At 36.8% G+C, this 19,364-nt stretch overlaps 1 protein-coding gene across 3 annotated transcripts in view; it reads left to right on the top strand.

Annotated features, from left to right (window-relative positions):
- The window catches only part of GMDS (GDP-mannose 4,6-dehydratase), a 799,941-nt gene that overhangs the window by 649,420 nt on the left and 131,157 nt on the right, over positions 1-19,364 (top strand). The window lies entirely within an intron of this gene.

Genomic DNA, 19,364 nt, shown 5'->3' with positions numbered 1-19,364 from the left:
TTTTGTTGTTGTAGTTGTTGTTAATATTTTGAAAATATCAGTGCATCTCTTATTCCTTGTTTTCACCTCCTCATTGGTAAAGCACACTTCCCAGTCCCACATGTCATTGATGACATCTTTTATGACACTTCTTGGCCACAAGCTATCATTGATAACTTGTGTAACCTGTAGTCTGTTGACATGTACCATGCATTGGTCCATTGACTGTGGACAACTCACAGGTTTGGTTCTGTAGAAATTGTAACGATCCATGATTCATTGCCATTTCGCAGCCCTGGAAGAATATTGTTTGGTATTAAGAAGATGGGTATTTGTCAAAAACTAGCTTGGGACTGTTGAAACTACTACAGCTTTTCCCAATGGAATCAAGCCTGCTTTCTTGCTCCTGTTCAGATCTAGGTCTACCTTATTGCCTATGTAAAATGCCTAGCCAAGATAATATGAGCTATCAATGAGCTATCCATGAATCTGCATGTCATAATAGTCATTTTTCAACTACTTGGTTTTCTACTGTCCAGATTGTTAGGCTAGTCTCTTCCTAGTGACCATGCACGTATCTCGTTGAGGAAAATCTGTACTATCTAAGGGTTCCACATGTACTTGTGTTGATTACATATTCCTTGTGTTGATTACAGCCTCTTTTTAAGTTCTTTCTTTTACAACTTTGTGCTTACTCCCTTTATCCTTGTTTATGAACTACACAATGGGAAATGGAATGAAAACTGTCAATGACATTAAAATGTGTTTTTAGTAGGTGGAAGTTGATTAACACTTAAAGTTAAAAGAGCTTAATGGACGCCAGCTAAATGTTGCCTTTCGGAATAGGTTTGCTTTGTGACACTTTAGTTTCTAATCACCATATCTCCTAGCCTCACAGGACTTATTTATTTATAATGCAGACTTATTTGTGTCATTATAAAGTTTACATATTTACAATAAAGCTATATTTGCCATTTGTATATAACCTTGCCATCAGGACTTGTTCACAAATTAGGTACATTGAAATGGAGGACAAGAAAAGAATCTTATGGGGGCAGCTAAGTGGCACAGTGAATAGAGCACCTGCCCTGGAGTTAGGAGGACCTGAGTTCAAATCCGGCCTCAGACATTTAACACAAAACTAGCCATGTGAACTTGGGCAAGTCACTTAACCCCAATTGCCCTCCAAAAAGCAAAAGAAAAAAAAAGCAAAAATATCTCATTTGATCTTCACAACAACCCTGTAAAGATAGGTATTATAATTATCCCTATTTTGCAGATGAGGAAATTGAGTCAGATAAACATTAAGTGATTTGCCCAGGATCATGAAGCTAATAAGTGTCTGAGGTCAGATTTGAACACAGGTCTTACTGACTCCAGGCCCAGCACTCTAGTGACTTTACTACTTAGCTAAGGCATTTGCCCAGGCTGGAGTGGGGGGTGGGGGGTCGGGGTGAAGGAATAGCATTTTTTTAAGAGACAGGTAACATATAAGAGTATCACTTATTCTGGCTTTGGAGTTAATAATTTACTATGCAGTCCTTAAGTGCCCTGAAAACTTCAACAAACATTGACACATTTTTAAGCACTCACTATGTACCAGGCACTGAGGCATCAAATGCAAAGAACAGGTACTAAAGGAGATAAAAAGATTAAGTAATGTTGGGGCAAGCTAAGTGGCAGTGAATAGAGCACTGGCCCTGGAGTCAGGAGCACCTGAGTTCAAATCCTCCCTCAGAGCCTTAACACTTACTAGCTGTGTGACCTTGGGCAAGTCATAAATCTAATTGCCCTGCTTTCCCCCCTCCAAAAACAAACAAACTAACTAACAAAAAATGTTAAGTAATTTGAATCCCACAATCTTTTTCCTGGGGGCAGTGTGATATAATGGCAATAGTGCTGAAATCAACAATCAATCGAAATAATAATATTTGTGCTAGTTAACACTGTTTTAAAGAAAGCACTTTTTAAATCTCAAAGGATTGTATAGTGTAAATATGATACAGTAGCATTATGAATGAAAAAAAAATTCTTCTGGAGAGGAGTTTATTCCCTACAAGAATCCTTGAAACACTCAGAAATTTAGCAACTTGTACAAAATTTTTTATGCATTTTTAAAGAAAATTTTCCAACCCAGTGTTGAATTTGAAAACATTTGGAGTTTTGCTTTTATTTTCTTTTAAAAGCCCAATTATATATGAAGGTCTGTGTACCCTTGCCTATGTATCTACTTGGTTTGTTCTAGTCATAAAAAGTATTGTTTAAAAAAAAATACGTGTGTGTGTGTGTGTGTGTGTGTGTGTGTATTCTAGGGACAGCTAGATGGAGCAGTGAATAGAGCACAGACTCTAGAATCAGGAGGACCTGAGTTGAAATCTGGCCTCAGATACTGAACACTTGCTAGCTGTGTGACCTTGGGCAAGTCACTTAAGCCCAACTTCCTTACCCCCTCCAAAAAACAAAACAAAACAAAAAAAAGACAAAAAAATTCTTAATATACTATTGGAAAACTTTTGCAAAAAATTAAATTTCCTGCCACCTCTAAAAAATCAATCAGCCAATAAACATTTATTATCTACAGATACTGTGCTAAGTGCTGGGGATACAAATACAAAAAAAAAAAGAAAGGTCCTGCCCTCAAAGAGCTTATCATCTCATGAGGAAGACAGCACACAAAAGGAAGCTTAAAAATCAGTGAAGGAAGTGTGGAGGAAGGTACCTGATGCAGAGACATGGTGACATCTCCAGGCCTCAGTTTTCTCCTCTGAAATTTGAGGACGTTAGGCTGGTTGGGCTTTATAGGCTCTTTTCAGAACTAAAATTCTTAGTTCAATTCAGTAAGCATTTCTTTAGCACCTAATATGTGCCTAGCCTAATACTCACCATTGAATACCTTTTCCAGCTGAAAGAAAGTAGATAATTTAGTTTTTATTCAACTTTAACAATATATTAAGAGAGTATGTATTATAATTATTGCATACATGCCAATTTTTCTGTTTTTACCTAAATGGCCAATATTTTCATCTTTGCAAAACTCTCCATTTTTCTCTCAGTGATTCTCGAAGTTAATTGTAGAGATCGTGCTTTTCCATGATTCACAACTTTCTAGTACCAAAAGAATATAGATATTAAAAATATGGACTTTTCCACCAAAAAAAAATTATCATTAAAGCATCACACAATTTTTCAAAGGCAGTACAGTCTTCTCTCCTCCTCCTGTTCAATACCAGACCTGCTTGACTGTTCATTCCTAATGTCTGCCCAAGGCACCTGCCCTGATGGGTTGTTGTCCATCTAACTACATAGTGTGACCAATAGATGGTCTTCACCCACTTGTTTTGTTTAATCTTATTTCTCCCATGTGGAGAATAAGACCAAACTCTTTTAATATTAAATGAGTCTTACTTTCTGAAATGAAGAAATTGAGGCAACAATTTAAAACAAATTTTGTTTTATTAATTTGTTTGTTTACTTTTAGTTTACAAGATTCAATTCCACAATTCCTTGAGTTTCACATTTTGTCCCCCTCCCACCCCTCACCTCCATGGCAGCATACAGTCAAGTATAGGACCTGTAAATACTTGCACATTAGACATTAGTCATGTTACAAAGACGGATTGTATCAGATGGAATGAAAAATGGTAAAGAGGACATAAAACCAAACAAGAAAAGGAAAGAGATCAGATAGTTTGCTTCAATCTGGATATAAACTCAGTTCTTTCTAATTCTTTCTCTGGATGCACACATTTCTCTCCATCATGAGTCTTTTGGGATTGACTTATATCACTGCATTGCTGAGAGGAGTCCAGTCCATCAAAGTTGGTCATCACACATAGGTTGTGTGTGTAACTGTGTACAAATTTCTCCTGGTTCTACTCTTCTCACTCAGCATCAGTTCATATAAGCCTCTCCAGGTAAATATGAAGACCATCTGCTCCTCGTTTCTTATAGCACAATAGTATTCCATAACATGCATAAACTACAACTTGTTCAGCCATTCCCCAATTGATGGGCACCCCCTTCAAACAAATTTTATGCTGACTATGCTTACCTAGTATTGTGTACATTAAATAAGCATGCCCTTCTAAAAATGAACAAAATCAGAGAAGAAATTATGCCACCAAATTCCATGTATTGAGAAAGACATGGTCCTAGAGAAGAGCTAAAGCAGCAAAAATTAAAACTATAGATATGGCAAATGAATATTGATTTGAAATTATTGAATAAAATGTTGGCAATGAAGTTACAATGACATAAAAGATTGTACACTATGACCAGGTTGGATTTATACCAAGATTGCAGAGTTGGTTTAGTATTAGAAAAACCATAAACTTAATAGCCTATTTTAATAATAGAAATAATCAAAATCACATAATTCTATTAATAGATGCAGAAAATTGACAAAATAAAAGAAAAATGTGATAAAATACAACACTCATTTTTAAAATCCTTTAAAAAGCCTAGGAACAAATAGCTCATTCTTTATTGTGCTTAATAGTATCTATCTAAACCTAAAAGCTAGCATTATCTTTGGACAAACATCAGAGTTCTTTCCATTAAGATCAAGGGTAAAGAAAGATACCTCTCTTCTCACCATTGTTATCTTCTCCGATTCTAGAAATGCCTACTAAAGCAGTATGACAACAAAAAAGTTTGAGTGAATAAACAGGAGCACTCTTGAGGGAATAAAAAAGAAACAAAATTACTACTTTTTTTTAAAATTTGCTACTTTTAAACCATGACATGATGGTTTACTCAGAAAATGAAAAAAAATAGTGTAAACAACAATTTCAATACATTAAAAGGATATAAAATAAGCTCATAAAAATCATCAGCCTTGAGGCACCTAGGTGGTGCAGTGAATACTGGTCCTGGAGTCAGGAGGACTGAGTTCAAATGCGGCCTAAGACACTTAACACAAAAAACTAGCTGTGTGACCTTGGGCAAGTCACTTAACCCTAATTGCCCTACCTTCCCCCCACCAAAAAGAAAAAAAAATCATCAGCCTTACTATCATCTATCTATCTATCTATCTATCTATCTATCTATCTATCTATCTATCTATCTATCTATCCTTTTTGTAGGTCTTACTACATACATACATATATATATATATATATATATATGCTTTTTGTAGGGGGAAAGGTAGGGCAATTGGATATTGGTATGTATGTATATATATATGTATATATACACATAAATGTATGTATGTGTATATGCATACATAAAGATATGACACAAATGAGACAGATGCTGTTATTGGTATTTCACAGTTGAGGAGCCCGAGGTTCAGATGGCATTAAAAGGAAAGGGGAGATCTGAGCCATTATTTGGTATCAGTAGGGAAAAAACAGTACATGAGGAGATTTGAAAATTAGGAGAGGATGTTAAAAGGGGGAAGTTTCCATAGAAGAGAAGGAAGTTGTGTTTAAATACTACTTTACTAGCTAGATAAGTTGCTTAAGATGTCCAAGCTTCAGCTTCCTCATCTGTACAACTGGAAGAATGATTCTCACACTGATAAATGAGTCCAGTTTTATGTGGGACAGAGTTGGGGGAGAGGGGGGCGGGGAGAAGAGACCCAGTACATCTTCAGAATTTTCAACTTAACTGTATAGGATTTACTCTACAAACTTATCAGTGGATAAAGGAAAATGATACAAAGAATAAGCGTGCCCATCAGCTCTGAGGACCACCCAATTCACTTTCAGTTATTTATTCTAGTCCCTGTGAGGCGACTCCACACATTTGTTAAGGGGTTGTCCAACCAAGCCTAGGATAAAAGAGGTGTTTCACATACTCTCAAACCCATTAAAGTAACTAATCAGATACTATCTGCCCCAATGTCTTTGACAGATGAGAACTCTTCTTTCATTTGATGCAGATAGATGGGCAGTAGACTCCCAGGCCTGGAATTAGGGAGACCTGAATTCAAATCCAGCCTTACACAATTAATCACTGTGTGATCCTGGTCCAGTCACTTAACCTCTGTCTGCCTCAGTTTCCTCATCTATAAAATTAGAATAATAGTACCTACCAGCCATGGTTGTTGTTAGAAATAAATAAAATAATATTTGTAAAGCCCTTTGCAAAGCTTAAAATGTTATATAAAATTTTACAGACTCAATCAAGGTAAATGTGTAAACTAAGTGTGAACAATCAGTGAAAGGCAAACTAGATATGAAAAGTTAAGTGCCTCAAACCATTGCATAAAATCAGATAAGGAAATATATTGATATTGGTAGAAAGAATTAGACACACTTCTGGGCCTAAGGTATATCAGTGAAGAGAAAACCAGTGCTTTGAGGCCCTATACCTTTGCGCTTATAACCAGACTGCAGTAAAGAGGGGCAGATGATAGGGAATGAGCCAAGAAGTAATGTAGACTCCTCCCTTCTCCAGGTGACTATGTCATCAGAAAAACCAGACCAATAGCAAATAATGCATTCAGCCAGAAAGAAGTGAGACTTCTAGGGTGGCTAGGTGGCGCAGTGAGTAAAGTGCCGGCCTGGAGTCAGGAGGACTTGAGTTCGGTTCCAGCCTCAGACACTTAACACCCACACAAAAAAACACCAATTGCCCTCCAAAAAGAAAAATAAAAGTGAGACTTCAGGATTCTGCAAGGGCCCCTACCCCCAAGACCCAGGAAAAGAGCTACATACATTTCAGGGGAATTTCATAAAGACTTCAGGAAGGGAGAAAAGTTTCATCCAATCGGGAGCTTTGAGTTACACCTTTTCCACACTTTCTCTCTTAGCCTGAGCCCCAGACTATGTACTTATGGGAGGGTGTGTTTCAGACTTTAGGGAAGGTAATGTTTTTGTACTACCATAGCATCTCAGTACATACCCTTTTATAAAAAGCTTAAACAAAACAAAAAAGGAAAAGGAAAAAGCAGCTGAAATAGATCAAGAATACACAGAGAAAGTTCATGCTGGAGATAACAGTTTTGAAGTTCTTGAGGGATTGTCACCCAAGGTGTCTACAGGAGAGAAAGAAGGGAAAGATGGAGGTAAAAAAAAAAAACAACTAATATTTTAATAACTACCAAGAAAGGAAAACCAACAGAACATCAACTACTGATCTATATGCCTATTTTCTCAAATAAATATTCTTATAAAATTTCAGTCTATGCAGGCATTAAGACCATCCTTGAAAAGGGTGTTATAAAGGAACAAGCAGACTTTTATACGCAATATTCTATTGTAGGCCATGTTTCCCCTCATACCATTGAGTGGAAGATGGTAGAGAATACACTATGCTTATTGTTTATTTACTATTTAAAATTTTTTTTAACTTCCTATTACTTCCAGGATCTAATATAAAGCCTTCTGTTTGGCATTTAAAGCCCTTCACAAACTGACCCCTTCCTGCCTCTCCAGTCTTCTTACATCTGACTGCTCTCCATACACATCTATAATCCTGCCACTCTGACCTCTTACTGTTTGCTGTTCCTTACTTATACTCCATCTCCTTACACTGTTTCTTATATTCTTTACTTTCATACTGGCTGTCCCCCATCACTGGAATATGTTCCTCCCCTTCTGTTCTACTTCTTATTTTCCCTGGCTTACTTCAAGATTCAGCTCAAATACCACTTTCTGCAGGAGGCTTCTTCCTCCCCCACCAACTGCTAATGCCTTTCTTTCTAAGATTATCTTTCATCTGCTTTGTATATAAGGGTGTCCCAAAAACTCTTAGTAAAGTTTTCAGCTTTTAATAACAGAAAGTTTCACTAACACTTTTGGGTTACCCCTTATCTTGTACATACATAGTTCTCTTGTCAAAGGCAGCTGGAGGGTTCAGTGGATAGAGCAGTGGGTCTGGAGTCAAGAAGACATCTTCCCAAGTTCAATTTCAGCCCCAGATACTTTCTGTGTGACTTTGGGCAAAGCACTTAACTTCTGTTTGCCTCAGTTTCCCCACCTGTAAAATGGAGATAACAACAGATAATGGAGATAATACCTCACAGGGCTGTTGTGAGGATTGAATGAGATAATATTTGTAAAATTTTAGCACAGTATATAGCACACAGTGGGTGCTATATACGTGCTAACATTGTTATCATTATTGTAAATGTTTGTCTCTCCTATAATGTCAGCTTCTTGAGGGATGATTTTTCTGGATCCACACCAGACATAGTTCCTGGCACAGGGAAAGGATTTCATAAATCCTTGTTGTCTGCCTAGAGCAAAGAGCCACTATCAAGGTTTTCTTCCCAAAAAATGTTTCCCACACCTATATCAGAATTATACAAAAATTCCTTGAAAGACAGAACAAGTGAGATAACCAGGTATAGTGACCTTATGACCACTAATATAAAGCAAGGCATAAAACGGAGATATCTGCTCACCTCTGACATCACCGTGGAGGATATTCAGTATCGAATCTAATCTGAAGAGTTTCTCTAAGATGAAATCCTACTGATTCTTCTGTGTGCAGATAAAATGGTACTGATTCCATCAAGTGCCAGAACATGAGATTATAATCATTAAAAGAGTAAGCCTAGGGGCGGCTAGGTGACACAGTGAATAGAGCACCAGCCCTGGAGTCAGAAGGACCTGAGTTCCAATCCAGCTTCAGACACTTAATACAAAACTAGCTGTGACCTTGGGCAAGTCACTTAACCCCAAGTGCCCTGCCTTCCCCCCTCCAAAAAGCCCCCCCCCAAAAAAAGAGTAAGCCTAATCATCCACCCAAAAGAAGAAAATAAGTGGATGATGGCCTACTGTCCACATTATAGCCTGGATAACATAAGTCACGGATTGAGCAGAAAGGAAAAAAAAAAACATGGGCTGGATTGCCTTTGGGAAGTCACTGTTATTTTTATGAACCCATTTTTTTTCTGCCCTGAAACAAAGCCCTGTTTTGTTTTTGCTTGTTTTAATACCAGTAATATATCAGTACTGTATAACTGCACAAATGGAACATTACAGCCTCTGGGGAACTGAAAATGCATTTCATCCATAGGGCGATGGAGAGGTTTGCGGTGGGCATGAACAACCTGAAACACATTTAAATCAGCATATTACAAAGAATAGAGAAAATTAAAATGTCATCAACAAGATTTGCAAGCCAAAAATGAGACTCTGCAGTCACCAGGCAGACAATGAATAACCAGTGAACACGGGTTGCTTCACCGGTGCTAGAAGAAAGCACAAAAGGCACTTAGGACATGGGATGGAATTCCCACTGCACTCCCCCACCATGGTGAATTTATGGACCATAATCAAAAACTTCACAGGATAGAAGATTTTGCTGGATTATAATCTGTATTACTAGAAGCAATAGCCAAATCAGTGAAATCACAGATCCATTTGAGTGTGTGAATTGATTTCCTCTATTGAAATTTATAAGAAATGTGGTTGAGACTCTAAGAGGTGGAGAACTGATTAATCAAAGTTCTATCCAAGTAGCCTAACTATTCAGTCTCCTTTGCCATTATTTTAACTTCTTTTGAAATTTATTATAAAATAGTGTAAAAAATGTGTTTTGTAAGGGTAAGGTAGGGATCTGAGAGCAGTAATGGAGCATTGTCACCCTTGTGCCATTGTGAAATTAATTAAATGATTAAGGTCATTTCTAATTGAGCTCTTTTTACTGATCCGAAAGCCTCTGAGCCACAAATATTTTCTTCTCTTACATTAAGGGGGGGAAAACATTTTTCCATCTACTTATTATTAATGAAATAATATGAGAGGGAAACACTTCCCTGCTACAATTTAAGTGATAGCATGGTAAAACAAACAGGAAGACACTTGTCCTGACTAATTTTCTGTCATTTATTTTATTAAACAATAGGATTTCAAGAATAGCCTTTGACCATTACAGCACCTCAATATCTTATAGACTACTCTCTGCTAAAGAAAGAAATAGACTTTTTGGGCAATGGAAAAATTGCATTTTGTAGCACTGTATTTTGATTGATAACAGAAATACACCTTTCTAGAGGGGAAGGAAGAGATGAATATAAAAATCCTATTAACTGAGAAGTAAACTTTCTACACTGGCCCTTAAACTGACTAATTTGAAGTCATTTCCTTTTCTGTGGGATTTCTGATGGCTACATTTAAATGAAGAAAAAAATAAGACTTTCAAAAGACTGACATGAAGAAATAAAAATTCCATTGACTAACTTAGATTTTTAATAGTATTTTTTTCCAATTACATGTAAAGACAGTTTTAACATTCATCTTTTTATGAAATGTTGAGTTCCAAATTTTCTTCTACCCTCTCTAACATAGTAAACAATTGTATATAGGTTATATATGTGCAGTCATGTGAAACTTATTTCCACATTAGTCATATTGTGAAAGAAGAAAGTTTACAAAACAGTTACAGTTTGCAAAAGGAAAAAAAATCACTCAAAAATAAAGAAAGTAAAAATAGTCTGCTTCAGTCTCCATTCAGATTCAGTCTCCATTCAGATATCCACATTCTCTGGATGTGGATAGCACTTTCCATCGTGAGTTTTTGGGAATTGTCTTGGATCATTGTATTGCTAAAAAGAACTAAATCAATCATAGCTGATCACTGCAGTGACCAACTTAGATCTTTAAATGACATATACAGGGACTTCTGGGTCATGTGACTAAATAGATGGAAGATTTGACATTATCCCTGCTCCACACTAGGAATTCAAAGGAAGTTTAAAAAACAAAAAAAACATGAATACCAACCCTCTTCTCTACTGTCCACCACAATACCATCAAGGAGGCCTCATTGACCAACCTGACCCACCAGTTTGCAACTCCACACCCGGTCCCCCCCTCCTTCTTTCCAGTGCCCTGGAATCCAGTCCAGACTCTAGGCCACAGAAGTTTGTTGCTGGCCAGCATTCTGTGCTGCAAAAGACCTCTCCAGATGTGTATCTGGGCTCGAAATGGAACTGAGCTTCACACTCCAAACCATCTCCCCTCCTCCCAGAAACTCAGAGCTCCAAACAATAGAAATCAGCCTGGTTGCAATAGCATCACTGTGGAAGCCCTCTGATCTGCCAGAACCGGTACCTAAGGAAGAGAGGGAACAAGAAAGGATACTGTTGGGTGTGGGAGGAGAGTGGGAAGGGTGCTGAGTGGGGATATACAGCACTCCACTAAGCTTGAGGGAGAGAGCCCAGCATCCAGCTGGGGCCAATTCTATCCCCACAAAAGTCACTTGGAATAAAGACTGGTACTCAGCATGGGATGATGCTAAGAATCTTTGAGATCCCACCATCAAAGAAGAGAGGGTTTAAAAGTAAGCAAAAGGGTGAAATGAGGGGAAAAAACCTGAAATTACCGAAGATCTCAGAAGGAAGAAAATTCAAAGACCTTGGGTATAAGCAAATAAATCAGTAGGGAAAGCCTTAACAGCAAAAAGAAATGTGGCCTACAGACCTAGAAAACTACTTCAGGCCTCCACGAATAAATATTATCAAAGAAAAAGGAAATGGAAAATTATTCAACACTTGATGAGACAGATTACCCTGTCTTCTGTCTTTGAATTTGAGAACATGGAACAACAACCCACTGTACCTAAGTGGTTTAAAAGAGAAATGAGAATTATGAGAACAAAATGTATGACCAGCAGAAGTAATTGGCAGAATAGAAAACTTGAATCTGCAAAAGAGAGGACAACTGGTTAGGACTTCACAGAAGTGAAGGACAATCTAGAAAAAGAAAAGTAAAAATCAATGACACTTTTAAAAAAAGCATCATCTCTATTTAAGCAAAATACATTGATCTTGAAGACAGGAAGTATAGAGACAACCTAAGGATTATTCTCCCAGAATAACATAACAATTCAAAAAATCTGAACACCATACTGCAAGAAATATTACAAGAAAATTGCCCAGAACTTCTGGACACAGAGACGGAAATACTAATTGAGAGAATGCCCAATCACCTCCAGAAAAAGACATATACAGAAGATGAAAGTCAGGACAGATAAGAGGAGGGAGAGAAGGTATATCATGATCCTACAAAAATAACATTAGGAGCATTATAGTTCAATCTAAACTGCTGCTGATTGATAAAGTCACTAGTTTATTTTGTGGCAAGAGGAAAATCCAATAAAGGATAGAACTTCTGCTAGGCTAGTTGGATGGAATGGAGAAAAAGATAAGGAAGAAACAGTCAAGTCTTATTTTTTTTCTGCCAAGGAGAATTATCATTGAATGAAAAACAGTGGCATACTATTGGTTAATAGGCTGTTGAAACCCAAAATAAGAGATGATTTTTTAAAATAGTTCCTAGCTACTTCCAATAAACTCATCTCCAGCCTGAATGAACTACATGCCAGGATACTGGGGGAAAAAAACTGACAATTGTTATTGTTGAGCAATTTGTTATCTTTGAAAAATTGTAGAGAAGAAATGAAGTGTATAGCAAAAAATATGAATGGGCAAATATCCCATTTTTTTAAAAAAAAAAAGAAAGAGTAGAGTTTGTAAAACATTGATCCTGATTTTAATTCCTGGAAAAAATTCATTAATAAACAGATGATTTGAAAGCATTTCAGAAGGAGAGCTGTACAATTTCTAGGTCATATAATCCACAATATGAAATATTAGATATTTTCTTAATTCCCCAAATAACTGTCATTAAAATTCCAAAGTGGCAGAATAATTTCTGCAGAATCTAAAGGACAAAAAGCAAGAAGACCCACAAGGTAAGAGCCTTCATTAGTAGTAGAAAATGCTACTCTGCATCTTTCAGCCAATAGCCTCTATACTCTCTCAAGGCTCATAAATTGACTCATAGTTTTGTCCTTTGTGACCCACTCAGAGATTTCCCTCATTCTGCAGAGTTTCTGCTGGTATACCCCACCTCTATCTATCCCCCAGTGTCCAGTTGCAACCATCAGGGGATATTAGCTCTCAGCAATGTAAGTAAGAGGAGGTATGATAGTGAGAATACCATGCTTCCCCTGCCTGAGATGGCCCTTAGATTAAGGAAGCCAAGTTAGTAGAAACTCTGCCCAAAATACTGATGCCAGTATCCCCCAATTTTGCGAAAAGCAAAAAATGCTGATTCAGCACAGCCAGGGCACTAAAGAACAGGGTGGACTAGGGCAGAGAGCCAGCATGTATGGATACACTGAGCCTGAAGTAAAGGAAACTGGAATTCAGCTAGGGCCAGTCCTGTCTCCACCAAGAATCTTCTTGGACAGGAACCAAGACCAGTGAAAAGCAAATCTCTAATGTAGGAGGAAGTTGAGACTGCCTTTTAATCTACTCCTGGGAACAAATCCACCATTTAAAAAGAAAAGTCAAAAAACAAGAAACAGAGTTAAAAACAAAACATTTCAAGCAGGAAATACAGTTAAAATCTGGAAAACAAGTAAATCTTTAATGAAGATGCTAAAATATGGAGAAAAGATGAGTACCAAAACATCCAAGAGATTACAAACCTATTTAAATAAATATTGCAAGCCAAAACAAACTGAACTGATACCTAATGAAACATAGGACACTATGAATTCCTAAGAAAACAGTAAACCACAGCAAGATATGTTGCACAGTGGTTTAAGGCAGAAATCAAACTCATGAGAATTAGATGGCAGAGTTCATATCTTACAAAACAGAAATAATTAATAGAATAGAAAAATTTTAATCTAAGGTGACAATTATCACCTTATTGTCACCTTACAATTGAAGTGAAAGATAGAACAACAGATTGGGAATACAACTATACTGAAGTGAAGGATAATCTAGAAGGAGAGAAGCAAAAACCAATAACATTGAAATGTATCATCTCTAGGCAAGCAGAATCCATTTATCTCAAAGACAAGATGTGTAGAGAAAACTTAAAGATTACAAACCTCCAAGAAAAACATGACAAATCTTGAAGCATGTATACTACAAAGAAAGAAGTAATGCAGGAAAACTGCCCAGAAATTTTGAATACAGGGGGGAAAACCACCAAAAGAAAAAAAAATATGCTTCAAATTCCAAGATACATAGTACTTAAATTGAACAGTTCCAGTAATGGACAACAAATTCTGGAAGCAACCAGAAAAAAAAAGATCTTCAGAAATGAAGGTAAGGTAATTCAACAAAGACAAGACTATTTGTCACTCACCAAAAACCATAGAAGGGAGTTGAATAACGTTCAAACATGCAAAAGATCTCAAGATGCAATCAAAATGAAATAATCTACAAATCTGAGCCCAATCATCAATGAAAAGAAGATGAGTATTAAATTTTTTTTAAAAAGAGGCATTTGAAGCTCTGCTAAAAAAAAAAAAGACAAATGTGATTTTATTAATCTACTTGCAAACACCCCAAACAACAGAAACACCAGATAGGTAAATAAAGTACGAAGGAAAAAGTAAGCAATGAAATAAACTTACTCATCTCTAGAGACTATTATAAGAAAAAAACTCAGAACAAATAAGAAATTTCTTGAGTTAAACACACACACACACACAAACACACACACACACACACACACACACACACACCAAGAAATAAAGATGAAAGCAGAATTTAAAGAAACAGGGGAAATGACAGTTAAGGAGAAGACCTGAAATACCATGAACTAAATGCCATATCCCCATCCATTCTGGCAAATCAATGTACTTTGTGGGACCAAATTTCCGAGTGGGGGGTGGAGGATGGGGCAATGTTTAAAGAGGGGGAAGGAAATAAAGAATAGAAGGGAAGGTATACCCAAATCTAGTCCATGTTTAAATGATGGAAAGAAAGTAGCTCCTGAAATTTCTAAGGAAGAAGAACTTCAGGAGAATAGGAAAGGTGGCAAAGATAGAGATTGAAACAAAGAAAGGGGAAGATTTTGATCCAATATAGGGAAGGGATCCTAGTGAAGACCATGTTCATGAGTTACATTCTGTAATGGGAAATGATGACTTTATAGTAGGTTCAACTTGCAGGGAGTTTGCACAGGCAGAATTAATAGATTTAGGATGAAAATAGAAGCAATTTACTGGAAGCAATGAAGACACTGGAAAAATGAAAAAAAAAATAAAAGCAATCAGTATTAAATTTCTGAGATAAGGGAATATATGCTTATATCTGGTATATAAAGACAACCAAGACCAAAATTCATTCCTCAGTAAGCAGCTGGTGTAAGTATATAAACAGTTATCAAAAATGTAGAATATTAACAATCATATGAAAGAATATTCCCAGTCAACAACAGAGAAATGCAAATCAAAACAATCTTGAGGCTTCATCTTACACCCTTCAAATTGCCCAAGATGACAAAAGATGGAAATAATCAACACTGGATGGGCAATCCTGCAGAGACATTGATATTCTATTAGTGGAGCTATGACTTAGTACAGTCAAGAAAGCAATTTGGAATTATACAAATAAAATGACTAAAGTGACCAAAGATTTCACTGGTGGCTATGGAATTCCAAGGAGTCATTAATAAAAAGAAAGACTCCTTATATAACCAAAAGCAAAATGGAATAAGCAGAGCCAGAAAATGGTATAAACACAATTACTATAACAATGTAAATGGAAAGAACAAACACAAGGCAATCAAATATGTGTGTTACAAAATCAGAAGCAACAATTTATGTTTTGGGATCAAGCAAAGAATAAATATGAAGAGATACCTCTTTCTACTACTCTTCAAAAGTATAGGGTCCATAGGTTAGGAACATTGTTTTTGATGTCAGATTTTTTTAATGTATTGACCAATTTTGCTGAATTTTTTTTCCTTTTCCTTTTTTTCTTTTTCTCTTTAAATTATTGATTATATTCCAGAGGTATTAAACTCAACAGCCAACAAAACACCAATGCACCCAACCAGACTAAAATGTAATTGGGAAATGTTTAACAATATCAATAAAATAAATTCAACAAATACAAACAAACAAAATTAACAAAATACAATTAAAATAGATGATGTTAATTTGTGCTGACTGCAGGAATCTATTTCTATTTGAGTCTGATACTACTGTATCAGAATGGCTAATAAAAGAAGAATGACTTCCTGGGAGGTGGAGGAGGAGAGATCCAGTGAATAAAAATCTATTATCTAAAAAAAGAAAGAGGAGAGGAGTGATGAATAAAAGTCAGCATAGCTTAAAGGACCTGGGTTCAAATTCTTATGCTGTTTGACCTCTAGGTGACCTTGGGCAAATCACTTGACTTGTCACTGCCCCCATTTCCCTCATTTATAAAGTGAGAGAGTTGAAACTGGTTATTTCTAAGGTCCTAACCTTATGATACCCAATGAAAAAGAAGTCTTTCCATTCATTTGTTTGATTACTTATGATGACTCTTTGTCCCTTTTGGGGAAAGTGAGAGAACATTTAAAAGAAAAAAATTTGAGGTTTTAATGAATTTGCTATAATAAGCAGTGCACTTGATCATTTTGAATTTGTGTTAAGTTACTTGTGTATGTGTTTTATCAGCTCTTCAACCACCTTACACACACACACACACACACACACACACACTATTGTAAGTTCCTTGAAAGCACGCTGTTATGTTGTTTCTCATTTTTCTATCACCAGAACTTAGCATAGATTTTATTGCTCAGTCATTTAGTCATGTTTGGCTCCCATATGGGGTTTTCTTGGCAAAGATACTATTAGAGTGTTTGCCTTTTTCTTCTCCAGTGTATTAAGGCAAACAAAGGTTAAGTGACTTGACTAGGGTCACACAGCTAGTGAGTGTCTGAGGCAAGATTTGAACTCAGGTCTTCCCTGACTCCAGGCTCTTTCCACTGAGCCACTGAGTTGCCTCCCTTAATAGAGATGATGCTTGACATTTTATTGAATTTACCTATTCAAATCTCACTGCATTTCATACACAGTAAGATACAATGCATTTAATTACATACCAGATCCAGTGAAAGTTATAGAATCCAAACAAATATAGAATCATGGAATATATTTCAAGATTTTAAAAGAGCCTCAGAACTCACCTAGGACAATTTAAAGTATGACTGATGTTTACTGTATTCACAAATGGTAATATAGCTTTGAGAATGGGAAACCCACTACATATCAGTCCATTTTGGGACAATTTGACTATCTTTCTTCTTTATACTGAGTCAAAGTATGCTACTTATAACTTCTGCTTATTACGGTGAATTCATTAAGCCCTCAAAATAATTCTCCTTTAAATTTTCTCTCATCTCCCCCCCCCAAAAAAAAAGGATGGAGAGTCAATAAGTCACTGCTATCCTGTGTGCAGTACACTAAACTTTGGAGGCATATAAGGAAAAAAAAATTCCTTTCTTGTCCCAGAGAAACTTAAAATTGGGGGTAAATAAATGTGTGTGTTTCTAAATATAGAAAGACAGCCTCAGAGTAGGGAAGCCCTGGATTTCAAGCCCCACCTCTAACTCACAGTGGCAGCAATGATCTTGGGCAAGTCCCATAACCTCTCAGTGTTCCAGGCATCTTTCTAAGACAGTAACTTGTAGACCAGCTGCCAACCTGCCTTTGTGAAGGAAACTTCTTTCCAAGGAGTTTTTCTATATCAATGAAATCACAAATACACACACACACACACACACACACACACACCAGATAATAAGAGAGCAGTGAGAAAGCAGGGTCCCAATTTGTGCATAATATTATGGGTCAAATAGAAAACATCAGCCCTGGGGAAATGAAGAATGAGCTGATTTTTGTGTTGGGGAGAGAGGGATGTTTTTCAATCAAAGTGGGAAATTCTTCCTGGAGAAAGTAGCTTTTGACCTAGATCTTGGAGGGAGGGGTGTGGGGGAGGGGGGATATAGTGGATCTGGGTTGGAGGTGTGGGGTATCAAATGAGGACAGCATTCTAGGTGGGTGGAATGGGATGAGAAAAGGAACAGAGACAGGAATGAGCAAAATGTATGTGGGTGAGAACAATGACAAGAAAACTAACTGGATTACAACAGAGTATCCAGGTTGGGAGTATTAGGGCATGAGGTTGTCAAGTTAGAGTCATTTGACAGAGGATGGGGATGAAGACTGAGTTTATATTTTCTCAAACTGCCAACTCCCTTACTACATTCCTTCACCTAGTAGGGCCCCTCACCCATATGCACTTTAATTTTATAATTCCATAAAATTTTATATTTCTGTAAAAATCTATGAATCTTACAGAGGGGGCTCAGAAATTTTATATAAAAGAGTTTCTATATTTTTTAAATAGTTAAGTCATCCCAGCTAAATTGAAAAAAACCCAAAGTGAAGAGGATTAGAGGCCATTTCAATAGAGAATGTTCCACAACCCAGGTGAATACACACATAAATACAAAGAATCTTTTCACAAACCTAAACTTCAGTATCCTTTTGCTATCTTTTTTTTTTTTGGCTACTGACATGGAATCTATGGCTTTTTTTTTTAAACTGACCTCTTCAACACCTTTGGATTAGACACTACCACATACAAGAATTTTCTCCATCAGTATTTCATAGAGACAATGTACCAGGAAAAAACAATGACTTGAAAGGGAGAGCCTCTCTTTTTGATTGTCCATACTCCAGAGATGATGAGAAATAGGAGAGAGTCAAGGAAATAATGACCCACCAACAACTTACAATAAATAATTTTTGTACAAGCCTAATGAAGATGACGGTATCCTTTTACTAGGAAACCACACCCATTCTGCTCATTCCAGCCGTGTGAAATAGAGGTGTTGTCTCAACACAGGACTAGAAGCCAAGAATTCCTACCTTGCAATCCTGGCTCTCTCTGATACCAGGTCCCTTTGTGGTCTTGGGTAAATTATTTAGCCTCTCCTCAAGTTCCATTTCTCTATCTATTAATTTGGGAATATTACATTGCCTAACATTGGTGGTGCTGAGATTACTTGATTAAGGTTTGATGAAGTATGAGCAATGGGGAAAGCTTGAGGGAGAAAAGATGGTAGTTGTTCCTAGGTAGTGCTTCTAAATGAACATCTGTGAAATGGACTTAATTTTTGGTGTATGTGATTTTTTGTTATATTATCAAAATAGAGATACCTGAATTCCTTGCTCTTGATAACTCACTTAAAAGCAATATCCTTGGTCACATGGAACAAAGACCAGGAAAGAAGTGTCCATTTCAATCCATCTTTAAAGGCCTGTGGAAAAAAATCTTAAGGACTTATTACACATTATGTAACTTCTAGAACATTTTCTGACTTTTCTTGAATTGCATTTCATGTGGTAGCAGCTCCCTGAGGGAACCGATACAACGTAATGATGCCCTATAGACGGGCAGTTCCCAATGTTCAAATGACTTGGGTTCCAAAGACAAGAATACAAATTGATTTTTTCTTTTTTGGAATTTAGAACACATATCCACTTAGAAATGATGTTATATTGGGGGCCGCTAGGTGGCGCAGTGAAGAGCACCAGCCCTGGAGTTAGGAGGACCTGAGTTCAAATCCTGCCTCAGACACTTAACACAAAAGCTAGCTGTGTGACCTTGGGCAAGTCAC

Source organism: Petaurus breviceps, unplaced genomic scaffold (assembly GCF_028583685.1).
Source record: "Petaurus breviceps papuanus isolate PSGF00001 unplaced genomic scaffold, PetGlider_PUasm1.0 582, whole genome shotgun sequence".
In the NCBI taxonomy this organism is placed as follows: Eukaryota; Metazoa; Chordata; class Mammalia; order Diprotodontia; family Petauridae; genus Petaurus; species Petaurus breviceps.
This window is presented reverse-complemented; position numbering and strand designations above follow the sequence as displayed.